This window comes from Babylonia areolata, chromosome 20 (genome assembly GCF_041734735.1).
Source record: "Babylonia areolata isolate BAREFJ2019XMU chromosome 20, ASM4173473v1, whole genome shotgun sequence".
Classification (NCBI taxonomy): Eukaryota; Metazoa; Mollusca; class Gastropoda; order Neogastropoda; family Buccinidae; genus Babylonia; species Babylonia areolata.
Genome location: NC_134895.1, coordinates 18,186,457 through 18,202,501, shown reverse-complemented (window position 1 = coordinate 18,202,501; position 16,045 = coordinate 18,186,457). Strand labels below are relative to the sequence as shown.

At 38.3% G+C, this 16,045-nt stretch overlaps 1 non-coding gene across 1 annotated transcript; it reads left to right on the top strand.

The window, feature by feature from the left end:
* Positions 1-12,858: 12,858 nt before the first annotated feature.
* Positions 12,859-12,976, top strand: Trnal-caa (transfer RNA leucine (anticodon CAA)). The gene is made up of 2 exons: positions 12,859-12,896; positions 12,931-12,976. It is a non-coding gene; the product is annotated as a tRNA-Leu (tRNA).
* The last annotated feature ends 3,069 nt before the right edge of the window (positions 12,977-16,045 follow it).

Genomic DNA, 16,045 nt, shown 5'->3' with positions numbered 1-16,045 from the left:
TGCTAGAATCTCATGCACCATTTTATCAGAGTGCTCTCAGCGATCGCCTGGAGTATGAACTTACCTTTAACGCTTATAGCAAGGTTATCCGCAGCACAGACCCGGATGCATCCTATACGATAGAAGGGATTAGTCTCGAGTTTGAGAAAGTCACACAACCCGAACTTGCGAGACAGATAGCCGGTTATTATTCGGGTAGGCTCGCTATTTTATATGATAGAATACTACGACATCGTAAAATTCCTCTGGACAAATCTGACACACTCTGGAATATTAATCTCAACGTGCTGGCAAAAAGTATGAAGGGGGTACTGCTGTTGTTTGATGAGTATTACAATCCTAAGATCAATAAGGTTGAAGTGACGATCGAAGGTGTGCCCAATCAACTGTTTAGTCAAGGTATGCGTTCCTATCAACAATGGGATGAAATCAGAAAGTTTTTCGGAACGCAAAAACACGACCCTGAAGTAGACAAAGTGGTAAAAGATTTAGAACTAGCGGATGTCACAATCGGTGAATATTTCACGAATAATTATGCTCTTTGGTTGGATATGCGCACCACAGATGATAATTCTCTTCACGGGAGTGGACGTCGTATCGAAAATGCGTCTGAAGGCATTACGATTCAGATTCAGAAAAAAGCTGAAACGGCAGAACCGCTCAATGCGTATGTATTTGTAATTATGGATGGACAATTAAATATAGAAGATGGAAGATTTGTCGAGGCTGTTTACTAAAGAAGCACATTCCGCAATTATTTGCGGGCAAACTGGGTGCGGTAAGACCGAATTTATTTTAGATTTATTACAAACGACATATCGTGGTGTGTTCGAGAATATTGTAATTCTATGCCCTACTCTCGAATATAATAAAGCCTATCGATCCCGAGTGTGGGTAAGAAAGGACCGCGGGGTATACACCGTTAATCCCGGTGATAAACTTCACGAATGGCTTGGGCTGTTTTTTGAAATATTTGCCGGGGAGCCAACGTTGTACATCATCGATGACTGTAGTGACTTAAAGGCTCTTACTCAAAAGAAGCAAATGTTGAGTAAACTCGCATTTTCTGGAAGACACGCGAAACAGTCTGTGTGGGTGTTGACTCAGAAATACAACTCGGTTCTTACTGACCTTCGCGAACAAACAAAATGGGTGGCTTTATTTCACTGTAAGGATAGGGACTCGTTTGATGAGTGTTTAAGAGAAAACGATGTCATTCCAACACAAAATGAACGTAAAGAGGTTAGGAAATCATTGGCAAATACCAAACACTCCAAGTTGATATTAAAAACTGATCAACCAGTTGCATATAAAATTTGCTAGTAATAATCAACAGCTGTTTAACAATGCTTAACAATTTCTTAACACTGCTTAACAGTTCCTTAGCACTGGTTAGCAATTTCTTAACACTTTTAGTCCTTGGATTTGTAGTTTTTCATTATTTTAAACTTAAAAGGAGATATATAGAATATAAGAAGATGGATCAATTACTAGCCGAGGATCCCAAACGCGACAGGCTTATGGCGGTGGTCTCAGCCGGTGGAGCAAAAGAATATTTAGGGAAAGAGTTTAGTGTTGATAAAATCGAAGCGATGAAAGATCCGGATATAGACAAGCTTTATACGAGATACGAAGCGAGTTTAGGATCGATGATTACAAAATCACTCGGTAATACAATTATACAACTGTATACCAGAGCAGTTTGTATGTATCTCCCAATTGATGACCAAACAAAATTAAATAGTGATCTCGAGCAAGATCCATTCCTGGGACATGCGCTTAACAGCTTTACTTGCGAACTATATCACAGATTTGGCATGTTCTTAGCTCCGCTCACCACAGCTGTAACTACTGTTAAACACTGTCAATTTAATAAATATAATGGAGGAAGTAACGAAACCAAAGAATCAGAAGAAAGTTGAAGCGGGTCGAAAAGGTGCTGCTGCTAGAAAAGCAAAACATGAAGAACTTCTCAAAAAACTTCGAAAAGCGAAAGAACAACAACAACAAGAACAACAACAAGAAGAAGAACCATCATCGAGGGGACCAGATCACGTTTTTATCAATCCCTTGTACATTGCTGCTGCTGCTACGATGATAATAGGTTGTGGTGTTTACATATATTTTAATCGGTCGAAAAAACCAGTACAACCACCACAACCTGTGGTAACAAAACCCAACCCATTTATTATGTTTTGAACATTAATTTGAACACTATTTATAAACAATGGCAACACCAAATATAAACGGTAAAGAAATTGCAAACACTGTATACCACGCGGTTGTGGTCAGCGCATTGGCCGCTGGTTACTCGAGATTGACAAAATTAATATTTACGAAAGCCCCGACACCTAGACTGGCTTTCAACCTCAAAGATATCGGGATGGTCACTTTGGATATAGCCCTCGCTATGGCTACGAAGGATATGTTGGAAAAACAAGGTATTCTCCCACATGATATTTTGAAGTAATAATAATATCATCATTATAGTATGGCATCAGTAGCGTTACTCGTTGGTGGGGCAATAGTAAACGCTTTAGCATTTACCGGAAGTAATTTTTTATTTAGTAAACTGGGGTCTTCAGGCGCGTTAGAAGAACAGAAACGACACAACAAAGCGCAAGAACAACTTCAGGCAGCGACCGCAGAATGGCAGAAAGAGAGGATTCAACGTTTAGATTATATAAATGAAAAACTAAGACAACAACAACATGCTGTGAACACGTTTAAGGATGTGGATATGGCTATGCAAGAATATTATAAAGTGATGGGGGAGCCACTACCCCCTCTTTCTCATAAACCCCAACTTTCAGATTTTTATACACCCTCAGAGGGACAAAAAGATCGAGAATACGTATTTATTATCATGACCATGGTCATTTTTGGCGTTGCGATTTCAAAATATTAAACATTTACTTTCTTAAATAAAATGGAAAAGATCTATTACAGCCCAAGCGGTTATTGGAAGGGTTATTCAGCGATTAAAAAACTCGCGAAAGCAGCCAAGGTGTCTGAGGATGAGGCTAGAAAATGGTTACAAAAACAAGCTATATGGCAAATTTATCTACCCCCTCCAAAGTATATTCCGAGAGCAAAATTTGATATTACTGTCCCAAATGAGGTTCATCAGGCTGACCTTTTATTTTTACCCTATGACAGAATCGGGCGTAAGACGTATAAGTATGCGCTGACTGTCGTTGATGTTGCGAGTCGATATAAAGAAGCCGAACCCCTAACAACGAAAGACAGCGTCGAAGTGGCGGCCGCTTTTTTACGTATTTACGACCCGTAGCCCATTGAAGTTGCCCAAACTTCTTCAGGTAGATCCTGGCCGAGAGTTTATGGGTGCTGTGAACAAAATTTTTAAAAAAGTAAGGCGTGGAAAGACACACAGAAGCCAGGCTATTGTAGAAAGATTTAATCGTACGCTGGCAGAACGATTGTTTAGTCATCAATATGTGGCTGAAATGAAATCGCCGAATCGATCAACAGAATGGGTCACTAGATTACCGGCCGTTGTGGCTGCATTGAATAATGAGGTGACGAGACTTATAGGTAAGAAACCGTCGGTTGCAATAAAGGCCAAATCGGTAGAAGCCGAATCCTCTGCACCGACTAAAGATGATAAAGGAGAGTTACCGCGTGATGCGCAAGTTCGGTACTTGTATGAGCCCGGTGAGCTCGAGGGTGGAGCTCGCAAACGAGCAACGGATCCCGTTTGGTCTCTTAAAGTTTATAATATTAAGCGTATGATGCCCGGCGATCCTATTCTTTATTATTTACAAAATGGCCCTATCCAGAGGGTTTGTACACGAAGAGCTTATGGTTGTTCCTCACGATACAGAAATACCATAGTGCCCGTAGGCGTAAGATGTAATACCATCATCTAGCCAATAGCGTTTGGAATCGTACGGTGAGAGTGATGTCTTCATTTGCTTGATCGTGTACATCTTGTGCTTATACGATCTGAACGTTCTCATACTATTAGTAAATTGAACAGATCGATCAATACACTCCTTATACATATCGGGTTCAATTTCATCCTTCACCACACATTTTTTTATGCCCTTGGCTTTCTTGATAACTGATCCATCATCTGCTACAACCGAATACATCTTCGAGCGCAAGCCGCAGAATTGTCGGATCGGTTTACATCCGAGCTCACTTTTCATGTATCCTGGCACTTTCTCTATCGATTTATCGTACAATCGATGATCTTTTGGAAAATTACTGCGGTCATGTACATTATCATCCATACAAGCGATAAAATCCTCGCATTCTACGTGGAGAATGAATGAATCGGTATCAGTATATAACAACCTGCATCCATATTTTTTCTTGTAGTGGTTGTAATACAAATCATACATGAGATACTTTGATTGGTCGAGAATGGCCATCCCGATATAGATAGGTTTATTGAGCACAAGCTTATTTTTTTTGTAGTGAATCGCTAGAAGTTTCTCGTTGATGATCATATGATCGACATAAGCCGGTTTGTTTATTAGTTTGCGTGCCTTGTCCTCTTCATCTAACTTGAATAATTTGATATTCGTTCTCATTCTGATATTTTCCATAGTTTTACCAAATACCGAGTTGTTCATTAATTTATACAGATCTTTATCGGCATCGTTAGTAGCGGCTTGTCTCAGTTTGGTGTTCATCATTATATAGGGCGCCATCCAGGGACTTTGATTAAACTTTAACACTTTTGTGATTTTAGTTACTTTCATGCCAAGTTGCGTGTATAGCTTGAGATTTCTATAGTGAACGACATAACCAACCTTATTCCATAGATTCGGAACTAATTTTCTCGTTTCCTTTCCGCGCATCTCAAGTTTTTCACGAAGGCGTCGTTGATAGGGTGAGAGGTTTTCGAGTTTCATTTCTATTTTCTCAGGAGCTAGGGGATAATCGTTATGTTCGTCGTGTAATTCCTTAGGGTACTCGATATCACACTCCACAATATATCCCGTCTCATCATCGTCGGGGTGATTTAGAATCTTTTCGAGATTGACATCGTTATCCCAGATAAATCCACCCGTGGGTAAAGCTTGTAACATCGCCCAACCATACAAGTTGTTCGCGTCGAGATACATGATATACGAATCCGTTTTTTCAGGCCTGTAATCTTTCATATACTTGTTATTAGCCTCCGCGTATCTTCTTACAGTCATACTGATTCCACCGCGTATTCCCGCCTCTATCATGTTATATTGTTCGATATCCGTCAACAGTTCGAGTTCTATTCCCGTACTCTTGAGTAAAGCATCCCAAGACATTCCGGGAAGCGTGTAATAATGAACAGGATCGAGATTATGAGTTCGCAAACACGTATTTCTAAAATTCTGGAACACATCGGCAAGTAACAGCACATCAGTGACTAAGTACAGATCGTTATAATCACCTAGATTCTTACATTTAAACTTCTTCCACACATTCAAGGCATGCTTGTGGTCACTTTCTGATATATCCGTGTTGTTAAGTTTACTAAAGAAATGACTTTTCTTTGGTAGTTTTGTATCTTCGTATTTACTCCAATCGGTAATATATTCGTACGGAAAGACTCCTTTTCTCGTAACGAGCTTGAACTCCTCCTCATCTGTGAAATGTTTGCGCGTTAAAAACTTCTTATCATCCGGAAGGTTCTTCGCAAGCTGGTCGAGACTCGAACTCAAGAATGCGAAACTATCTAAAAACTTCAACCTTCCCCAACTGAATGTGATGTACTTCTCTTTATTATTCGCGATACACGTAATTCTACCACCACCTTTGTTCGCGAGCTCCGAAATGATCGCGTGAGAGTCGTAACCTTTGAGGTTGTGAAATAATATCGACAACACAAATTCGTCGGGTTTTATTCTCAATTTAAGATTACACGATGCATGCGCGGCACCTCTATAGTTCCCTGTGATATGGTCATGATCTCTTACTTTATCATTTGCGAGTAGTTCCCCTCTACATATCCAACAAACTCGTTCGTTTTCAAACGATTCGTTATCTTTTTTGGTCATCTTTATTGGAACTGGTTTTTTCAATTCCTTGACAGTATGATAATATATTCTTTGAAGTTTTTCGAGAAAATGACTGACCGCATTCTCACCACGAAATAGTTGCGGTTTGTACGCCCTTCCATCAGACCTAACATGCACAAACCCGTGTGACGAGATGATGTGTTCGCTTTCTTTGATGGTATTATTCGAATGGGAATCGTCTTTTATTTCTTTACAAATCGCCTCAAAATCAGCATATATCACATCACTAACTTGCATTTGTTTTTGAAAATTGGTAAATTTGATCATTTTTGTCTTCTCCGATGGCATCTCAACGCGAGAATAGTTCTTGTGGTTGATCTGCGCGCATCGCTTAATATGTTCTTCTAAAAGTTCTGATGATGTTGTACCTGTCAAGCAATACTCACAAAAGTACATGGCTGCTTTGTGTTTGTTTGTATTACTAAGTAGTCTGTTAAAGTTCTTAATATAAGTATAATGTTGTCCACCATTTTCATTTTCTATAATAAGAAGTTTAATACGCTCCATGTTGGCGGGCTGTTTTGATATTCTTGCACGTTCAATCGTTTTATTTTTTAAATAGTATACATTAATAGCAATATTATTTTGAGTCTCAATCTTTGTAATTTGTTTTATAGGTGTAGGAAAGTCAATATTTTCAAAATTTAACCCATCATCAGAAGGATAGGAATAAGTTAAATTAGAATTCGCTTTTGCTGGAAACTTGTGTGCACGTAAACAATGTCTTATACATTGATCATCTTTATTTTTAATATTAATCACAGCTCTTTTATTTTTTAACCACTGTGGTGATTCAATAAAGGATCCTGGAGATGTAATAGAAACTCTATTCACCCATAAACTAAAGATTCTTTTAATGAACCATCCTGAACCTTCATTTGTAAAATTTTCTATTTTTAACATAATATGTTTTATTTGTTTTTCAATATCTTGATCATCAACAACATCAATAATACTTTGATATTCCGATCGAAATACAGCTACAGTAGTATCATCATTTTTAATTTGAGCAAACTCCACCGTTAAAACAATATTTTGTTTGGTCAGTGGAATAGCTCTTTGGTTAATAGTGTCCACTTTACTCATCATAAACGAAAGCGGATCTATTTCATTTGGAAGAGCCGCAAGTTTATAATTTTTAATAATACTACCAAACTCCTCCGTGGATTCAGCTTTATGTTGTAGTTTACGTATATTTTTAATAAGTTCATCTTTTTTCATTCTACTAAAACCACGAATTTTGAGCTTTCGTGCAATATCTTTAAGCGTAGCATTGGTCTCCCCCTCCAAAGCATCAAACCCCAGTGCTTTAATCAACTCAGTTTTATTCATAGATTCATGATTAGGAATCTCTTTTCTTGAAGCGAGATCACGGTAATATTTTTCAGAATATCGTTGCACCATTTTTTTTTTCTCTCTATATATACTATTATATTTTTTTCTCTAATAGGATTTTTTTACAAGTTGATCAATCTCTGAATCCAATGATTACTCCACCAAAGGGTGGAATATACCCTCTTGAATAAGTTTCAAAAGGGTCAATTTCATCATTGTCATCATCATCATCAGAAATATAACCCTCAGAGTCGCTTGAATGTTCTCCACAATCGGGTATAGGATCAATCTTTTTCTCCATGGGAGGAGGCTTCTCTTTTTTATGCTTACATTTACAACAAATAACATACTTCGTACGTACATAAAGGTTGCATTTTATACAAAGTACTGGAAGTGACATTCCTTTTCTATGACATTTAATATGATCTTTACAATAGAGCCCCATGCAAGCTCGACCGCATACTCTATTTGTTTTAACTTGGGGGTACTCACAAATGTTATGTGGAAAAGGCATTATTTTTTCTATATATACAATATAATCTTTTCTCTAATAGGGTGATCACAATCTTCGCGCGCGGGTGGGAAGATACGCGGAGGCAGGCTGTGCGCGCGGGAAGCAGGCTGTGCGCGCGGGAAGATACGCGGAGGCAGGCTGTGCGCGGGACCACTCTCCCGTCCCACTACACACGCCGTGCAGTCGCTAGCTTGCCAGCACACACACACGGGGAACGGGGCGACCGTTTCGCTCTCCATACACATAACTGGTTATAACTGGTTTTAACTAGATTTTTTTTTTTTATGCTTGAGGGCGGTATTGCGCGGTTTTGGGCTGGGGTCGGTTGTATGTAGAACCCCCATGACCGTTTCGCTCTCCATACACATATCCAACCATCATTTTTTTATCTAGTGATTTGGCTCTCCATACGCATATTTAAGCCGAAAAAACCGATTGCACGGGTTTTTTTTTTTTATGGTTTGAGGCGTTGTTGGACGGTTTTGAGCTAAAATCAGTTGTATATAGAACCCCCATCCCTTATACTACTCAAACATACTTTAATAACAGAAATTCTATTAATGAATGGAGTCCAGAGATACGTTTACCAAGGAAATTTACTTTGATATCAGCCTTTCCTTCTAAAACATGACACATGCATACTGCTTTGAAAATATGTATATTTGTTCTGTTTAAAACAGGATGTATATAAATAATATGTATTTCTTCATATGCATCTCAAGCATTAGGATGTTACCCAAGTCATAAGATCTAAATCCAACAAAGACACAAGGCTGAGAAAGTTTAATCTGCCTCCAAAATTCCCGAAGCAGAATAACAGAGAATAATCTATTCCCTGTGTGCCCCTAGCTGATTTCAGTAACTGCTGATGGATTGTTTTAGCTAGCACTTAGTGTGACATAGATTGTTTTAGCTAGCATTTACTGTGGTACCCAACATAAACTGACCCCATCATAGTCACTGCCTGCCTCCACTTCCCCTTCACACACACACACACCACACACGCACGCATGAAAAAACACACCCACCAAACACACACACACTGTATACATACTGACCCTAACACTGTAACAGCATCATGATCATGACATGAACCCACCCCACCTGGGAAGTAAACATGTATAACTTTACACACACACACACACACACACACACACACACACACACACACACACACACACCACTCACACACACACACACACACACACACACACACACACACACACACAGGAGAGAGAGAAAAAAATGCCTGTATGTAGGCCTCTCATCGCTTTAGGATTTGAAGACCATGTTATTTAGTTGATTTACTTAAAATACAATTATAATCTGTATATCCATTTTGATGATTTTTGACATGAATGAATTAAAATCTTATCTTTACTTTTCACACACACACACACACACACACACACACACACACACACACACACACACACACATACACAATTAGCCCACTGTACTGTATGAAAGATTTACAACCAGTTCAACAAAGAATCAACAAAGAAAAAACTTTTAAAAGAAAGAGAAATTGTTTCAACAGTATTTAAACATCTTCAAAACATAACCACCAGTAAATATTGTCTCAATTTGCAGTTGAGCAAAATATACATATTCACCTAACAAGCTATAATCACAAATAATATATCTATTCAAAGTGTTTGAATTTAAATCGACTTAAACTCACACACTCACACACACACACACACACACACACACACACACACACACACACACACACACACACATACACTGATAGAGAATTCAATAACATTCTTAGTGTTATTCTTCCATGGCCTTATCTGATCCTGTGCATTGAACTAAAAATTGAATCTTAGAAGTAAAAACAAGTGTGTAAATAACTGTAAAATATAATATTATATATATATATATATATATATATATATATATATATATATATATATATGCCTTTTAGTATACTTCTGTAGATTTCTGCTAATTACAAATGATAAGAGAAAGTTCAACTGCACTACATAAATATTTCCTGCTCATGCTTTGCATCTTAATCATATTCATTATGTGATATAGACGTAATTCCACAGACATTAGGAATCCAATAAATAATTTTTTTTTAAATCAAGATAATCTCCTTCACCTCTATGCCATGAAACTGAATCAAATCCAATCTTAAACTAAAGGCATCAGTAACATGGTCATTTTAGCGGCCAAGAATGAACCAGCTGCACACAATTAGTGAAGGCAAGGCAACAAACTGCCCACCACAAAACCAGTGTACAAACATAGTTCACAATACAGATTATAATATAAACTAAAAGGGGTCGCAAAAGCATATAAACCATCAAATGAATAGTTACCTTTGAACTAGGAATAAAGAAAGTTGTGACAGTTCAGAAAGAGGGGGAAACAGAAGATCAGCTTCCTGCCTGAACCCCCAAAGCACATGACCCATTAAATGTTGAAGTCAGAAATTAAGATGGCAACGTGGCCAGATCTACATACATGAATAATTTATCAGTTGTATAATGTGTCCGAATAATGTATAAGCCTTGGTTTTGGTTTCAAATGATGATTAAGAAGGCTATAAGGTTGTTGTTTTTAAAGAAAACAAAAAGCTTGTCAATATAATTCATGTTTGATCCAGCAATCTCTATAAAGTGTTCATAAACTCACCAGCATGCACGTGTGCACACACACACACACACACACACACACACACACACACACACGCACACATTTAACAGCACACAAAAAGAAATCAGTAACTGTGACTGCATAGTGCACACACACTATCACTTATCACTTTTTGCTTGCTGACAAATTCAGGACAGGTCAGATTTGGGGACATATTCTGTCATCCAAATCAATAATTCTAATCAATTCCTGGTGCGATTTTTTTTTTTTTTTTTTTTTTTTACATGCGTCTTCAAAGTACAAAATACACATGCAATTTTCCTAATCAGATTTCTAGAAAGGCATGCAGATCTACTGTTTACTGATAGTAAGATTATATACCTCATCCATTATCTACTGAGTTTTTAAGAATATTTGACGAGATATCACTTCACTGACATAGATCTATATAATCACATGATGAGATAAACTTCTTTTTTTCTTTTTTCTTTTTCTTTTTTTGGCACAGTAGAAATACTGACTGTGTGCTTCTTTTTTTCTTTCTTTTTTTGTTTGTTTTCAGTTGGCTCCAAATGTGATACTTAAGATTATATTTAATGGATTATCTAGTTGACAGAGTGAAGACGGGGTAATGATCTGTCAGCATTCAGCATTATATAAGGTCAAGCTTTTCTCATGTTTGAATCAAAGTCCCTATATTATCTAATATTGGTATGATAGTATATCCCCTGAGCATAAGACAAAGATGTGATTCCCTAGGCTGTAGGTTATTTGTCAAAATCTCTGATGAATATGCCAGTGTGTGTGTGTGTGTGTGTGTGTGTGTGTGTGTGTGTGTGTGTGTGTGTGTGAGTGAGTGTATGTGTGTGCATGTGTGTGACTATGTGTGTGTGTGACTGTGAGCAGAGAAGAGGAGGATGGAGATTCCTGTATGTGTTTAAGATGTAATTTGAAATGTGATACAAACCCATTAGAAACCATCAAAATCTTGAACTTGAAGGATTGTGGTCAACAGAAGAAGAAAATATTTAGTTTTATGCCATGCTTGCTTTCTTGTTCCCTCTGTCTCCTCCTTGTGTCATTCTCTCAGTGTGTGTAAACACACACACACACACACACACACACACACACACACACACGCACGCGCACACACACACACACACACACACACACACACACACACATATATATACACACATATATATAATACATATATATACGAAATGCTGCATGTGCATGTAATAAAGACAGATGGTAAGATGATGCTGTGGCCTCTAAATCCTCCTCTCCATATCAGCGTATGTATACAATGATCAATCAGTCATTCAGACACCCACCCCCCACCCCCCACCCCCCCCACAACCCCCTTCTTCTGTTGTGTAGCCACAATCAACACGCCCCCACCCCCTTTTTTCTTCTCTCCCTCTCTCTCTCTGACAGAACAGCCCTTGAAAGAAATGAGAAAACTTGTTCACAGTAACACAAGCCGGATACTTGTGTAACTAAACTTCTGCGTTCTCTCAATCATGTGACTGATACAATTTCCCGACTCACCAGCGACACCGCCTCTTGCTATGCCTGGTGGTAATGGTGGTTTCTGTGGTATACAGTAATCACCAGCACTGGGACTCCTGAGTCTATTTTCACCCTCTCTTTGCTGTACAGTCAACACATTTCCCTCTGTTCTGTTAAGATTTTCTTGGTTCGGACATGCTGATATCCCCTTTTCCCTGTCTCCCGAAGCATGCTGATCAAAATTGACTTCTTTGCGATTACGATTGCGAGACACAGGAGAAGGACTTCGACTACGGCTCCGAATCACCTGAGGAAAGTTCGACGGATTCATGTTAACTGGTCACATTAACTGGGGTTAATCAGCATGTCAGCCTTGTGTAATGCATCGTTATCAGTTCAGCATACGACACTGTTGTATTTTGATGTCTTATACACTTTAACCCGGAAGTAGACAAGTTGGTTTTTACACACCCACTTCCTGAACAAGTCATTTTCAGATGCACATTTTCTATTTTTTAACTTTTCTTATCTTATTTAAGTAACAAGTAAAACGGGGAATATGATTTTACTGCCCCTCTACCTGGATAATCAGTATCAGTAAATCCTTCTTCAACTCCCTTCGATTCATCAGATATGATTCCTAGAAATTATCTAATTTAAAATCATTTTTTGATGAGTTATACCGACAGAGTGTAAAATGTAATGTAGTCGAGGCATGAAAATAAACCCCTGAACAATTGGTACACATTTCACTGTACACAAAGAGAACATGAAGTCAAATCAATGGAAGTACATGTATCTAGCTTCTGTACATTGGTTTTATATAATTTAAATTTGCGTTTCTCAGTAGATGTCAGGATGGCCGAGTGGTCTAAGGCGCCAGACTCAAGGCAAAAGCCTTCCCTTTGAAAGAGGGAGTGGGTGTTCTGGTCCACGAATGTGGGCGTGGGTTCGAATCCCACTTCTGACACACTTTTTTTTTTTTTAATTTCTCATTCGTTTTGTTCCCTTCTTCACCGACTTGCTTTGTATTGCTTAAATTACATAGATTTTATATGAATTTATTAGCGTGATATATGTTGTTGAAAGAAATATACTAAATTTCCTATTGTCTTTTGAAGTTAACATTTCTGCCTTATTAAAAGCTAAAAGAACTGGCAGGGCTGTTGAGCATGGCATTTAGATTATTACTAAATGCCCTATATACAAAATATTGTGAAAATAATGAATGCATTTGCAAGAGTCATTTAACAGTAGAGCACATTTTTAACCCACCGTTAAGAAATGAAACCTTTTTTGTCTCCAGAAATTATTGAACATATGTTACCAGTTTCAAATGTTAATTTTTTTGGAAAAAGTTATGTTTCAAAATGTTCTTTATTAAAGTTAGCTAGTTGTGTGTTAAATAATCCAGTTGGTTGTTCTTTGTAGGTCCCCACATCATCCTCTTTACAAATAATAATCTGTAGAAGTATTGCATACAATATTTGATTATTGATAAATTTTCTGTCCTGATCCCACTTCCCCCATCCAACCTCTCGCACACACCCTTTCAATATTATGTTTTTCTTTCTCCAATCACTGACACTCACCCTCTCCATTTTACATTTTGTACTCTATCTTTTCCACATTCAGTTCTCTCACTCTCTCTCTTCTTTCCTCAGTCCCACCCCTCGCCCCCCCTCAACAGCCCCCTTTTCAGTTGAATAATTCTTCCCTGCCATAATTTTCAGAACTAATGATTTCTAAGAAATAATGGTAAAAATAATGTTAACAGATATAATAATAATGATAATATCATTTATTTTCAGTGTACTATAATCTTAGGTGAACGGACTACAGATAAACAAATATAACAACATAATCATGTTGTGTGTTCGTGCGTCTCATCTGGTGTGTGTATGTATGCATGTAAGTGTACATTTCACTGATATATGTGTTGTTTTGATTGCTGCATGTGTTTATTTGTACATATTCATGTGCAACAATTAATTGTCATGGTTTAGTGCGTGTGCCAGCCAGGCATGCATCACTGAGTGCACCCTCTGCACATTTTTCCTGCCATGGTCTGCCCACTTCACTTTTCTCTTGAGGGTTCCACACCAGTGCTTGTCTGGTGATGTTATCTGGAGGTTTGCACAGCTGTGGTTAAAAATCAATCCTCCCTAGGTTGCCATTCAAAATTGTTTCTAACCATTTAATGCCTAAAATGCGTCTCAAAAGTCATTTGATGAAAGTCTGGATTTTTGAGAGGGGGGGGCGGGGGGGGGGGGGGGGGGGAGTGGGGGGGGCCGGGGTGGGGGGGGGGAGGTCATCAGGTTTGTCAGTCACCAAGTCTGTGATCCACACAGGACAGATTTCAATTTGTGTTCAATGTCCTTAGCTTATAGTGGGAGACAGCTGTGGAGTTCCATGTAGGCCGCAGAGTGTTGAACATACGCCTTTTCTTGTTTGCGTTTTTTGATGTGTTCAAATGTCTTTGCTGACAACACTACATAAGTGGACAAACTTTTCAGTTTCTTTGTTCATGAAGATTGGGTCTTGCTATTTGTTGCTGATTCTCATGTCTTCTTGTATGCTGATTCAAGGCCTATGTTCGCTAGTAGCTCTATAAAACAGGAAGGTTAGTTTCTCCTGCACATCTTGGCAACATGACAGAAGACTTGCATCTTCAGTGAAATCAAAATCTTCCAGATATTTATTTATTGGTAAAGGTCCCTTGGTGATACTCCTCATCAGTCATGACCCAGTTGATGATCAGCAGTAAAATCGTTGGTGATAAGAGGCAGCCCTATGTCATGCCTGTTCTTATACATAATAGTTCTTTCAGCTTGCTGTTCAGAATGATCTGACATGTAGAGTTGTCTAATAGCTGCTGAATTATGGTAATACACTTTGCAGGTTTTATGCAGTGGTGATTGCCAACAAATGCCCTGACTTCAGTAGTGATGAAATGCTTTGAAAAAATTATTCTCCGACATCTTCTTTCTTTCATTGAACAGCAGCTTGACTCTCTTCAGTTTGCTTATAAAGCACACAGAAGTACTGACGATGCTATCCTAACTCTCCTTCATAATGCTTTCCTTCATTTGAATAACACGGGATCTTTCGTTCGTATCCTTTTTGTTGACTTCTCTTCTGCTTTTAACACAATACAACCTCATCTCCTTGCCCTCAAACTGCTAGGCATGGATGTTGATCCGAAGCTTACTCTTTGGATAGTAAGTTTTCTTCTCAATAGAACTCAGTCCGTCCGCTTTCATTCTGCCCACTCTTCTCTAAAATCTACTTCTACTGGTGCACCCCAAGGTACAGTGCTGTCCCCTGTTCTTTTTACATTGTACACAAATGACTGCAGAGGCACGGAGGAAACTCCTGTCATAAAATATTCTGATGATTCAGCAATTGAAGATCTGTCCAACTCTGATGCTATTATTTCAGTGAAATTAAAAAGTTCTGTTTCTGGTGTGAGAAAAACTATCTGGATCTCAACGTATTGAAAACAAAAGAAATGTTAATAGATTTTCGGAAAGACCCCTTGCCTGTAGCTGACCTTGTTATTGATGGTCAAACAGTGGAGAGGGTCAATGAATATAGATATTTAGGGACCATCTTAGACAATAAGCTGACTTTTGACAGAAATGTTGATTCCATTCATAAGAAATGTCAATCTAGAATTTTTTGTTTACAGAAGCTTAGAAATGTTGGTATAAATTCAAATATTCTTCAAAGTTATTATCGATGTTGTATCGAGTCCGTGCTTACAGTTTCATTTATGTGCTGGTATGGAAGTTTGGGAGTGAGGAGTGAGCGTGTTTTGAACGATGTCATGAGCGTATGCAGTAAAATTGTGGGAGTGAAACAAGCTAGTATGCAAGAGCTGTATGAAAGTCGAGTGGTTAAAAAAAGCAGGCAGATAGCAACTGACGACACCCATATTTTAGCAAAGTATTATGAGCTATTGCCATCAGGACGACGCTACAGAACTTTTAAGTTGAAATCCAGAGCTCTGAAGACTTTTATTCCACGTTCAATCCAC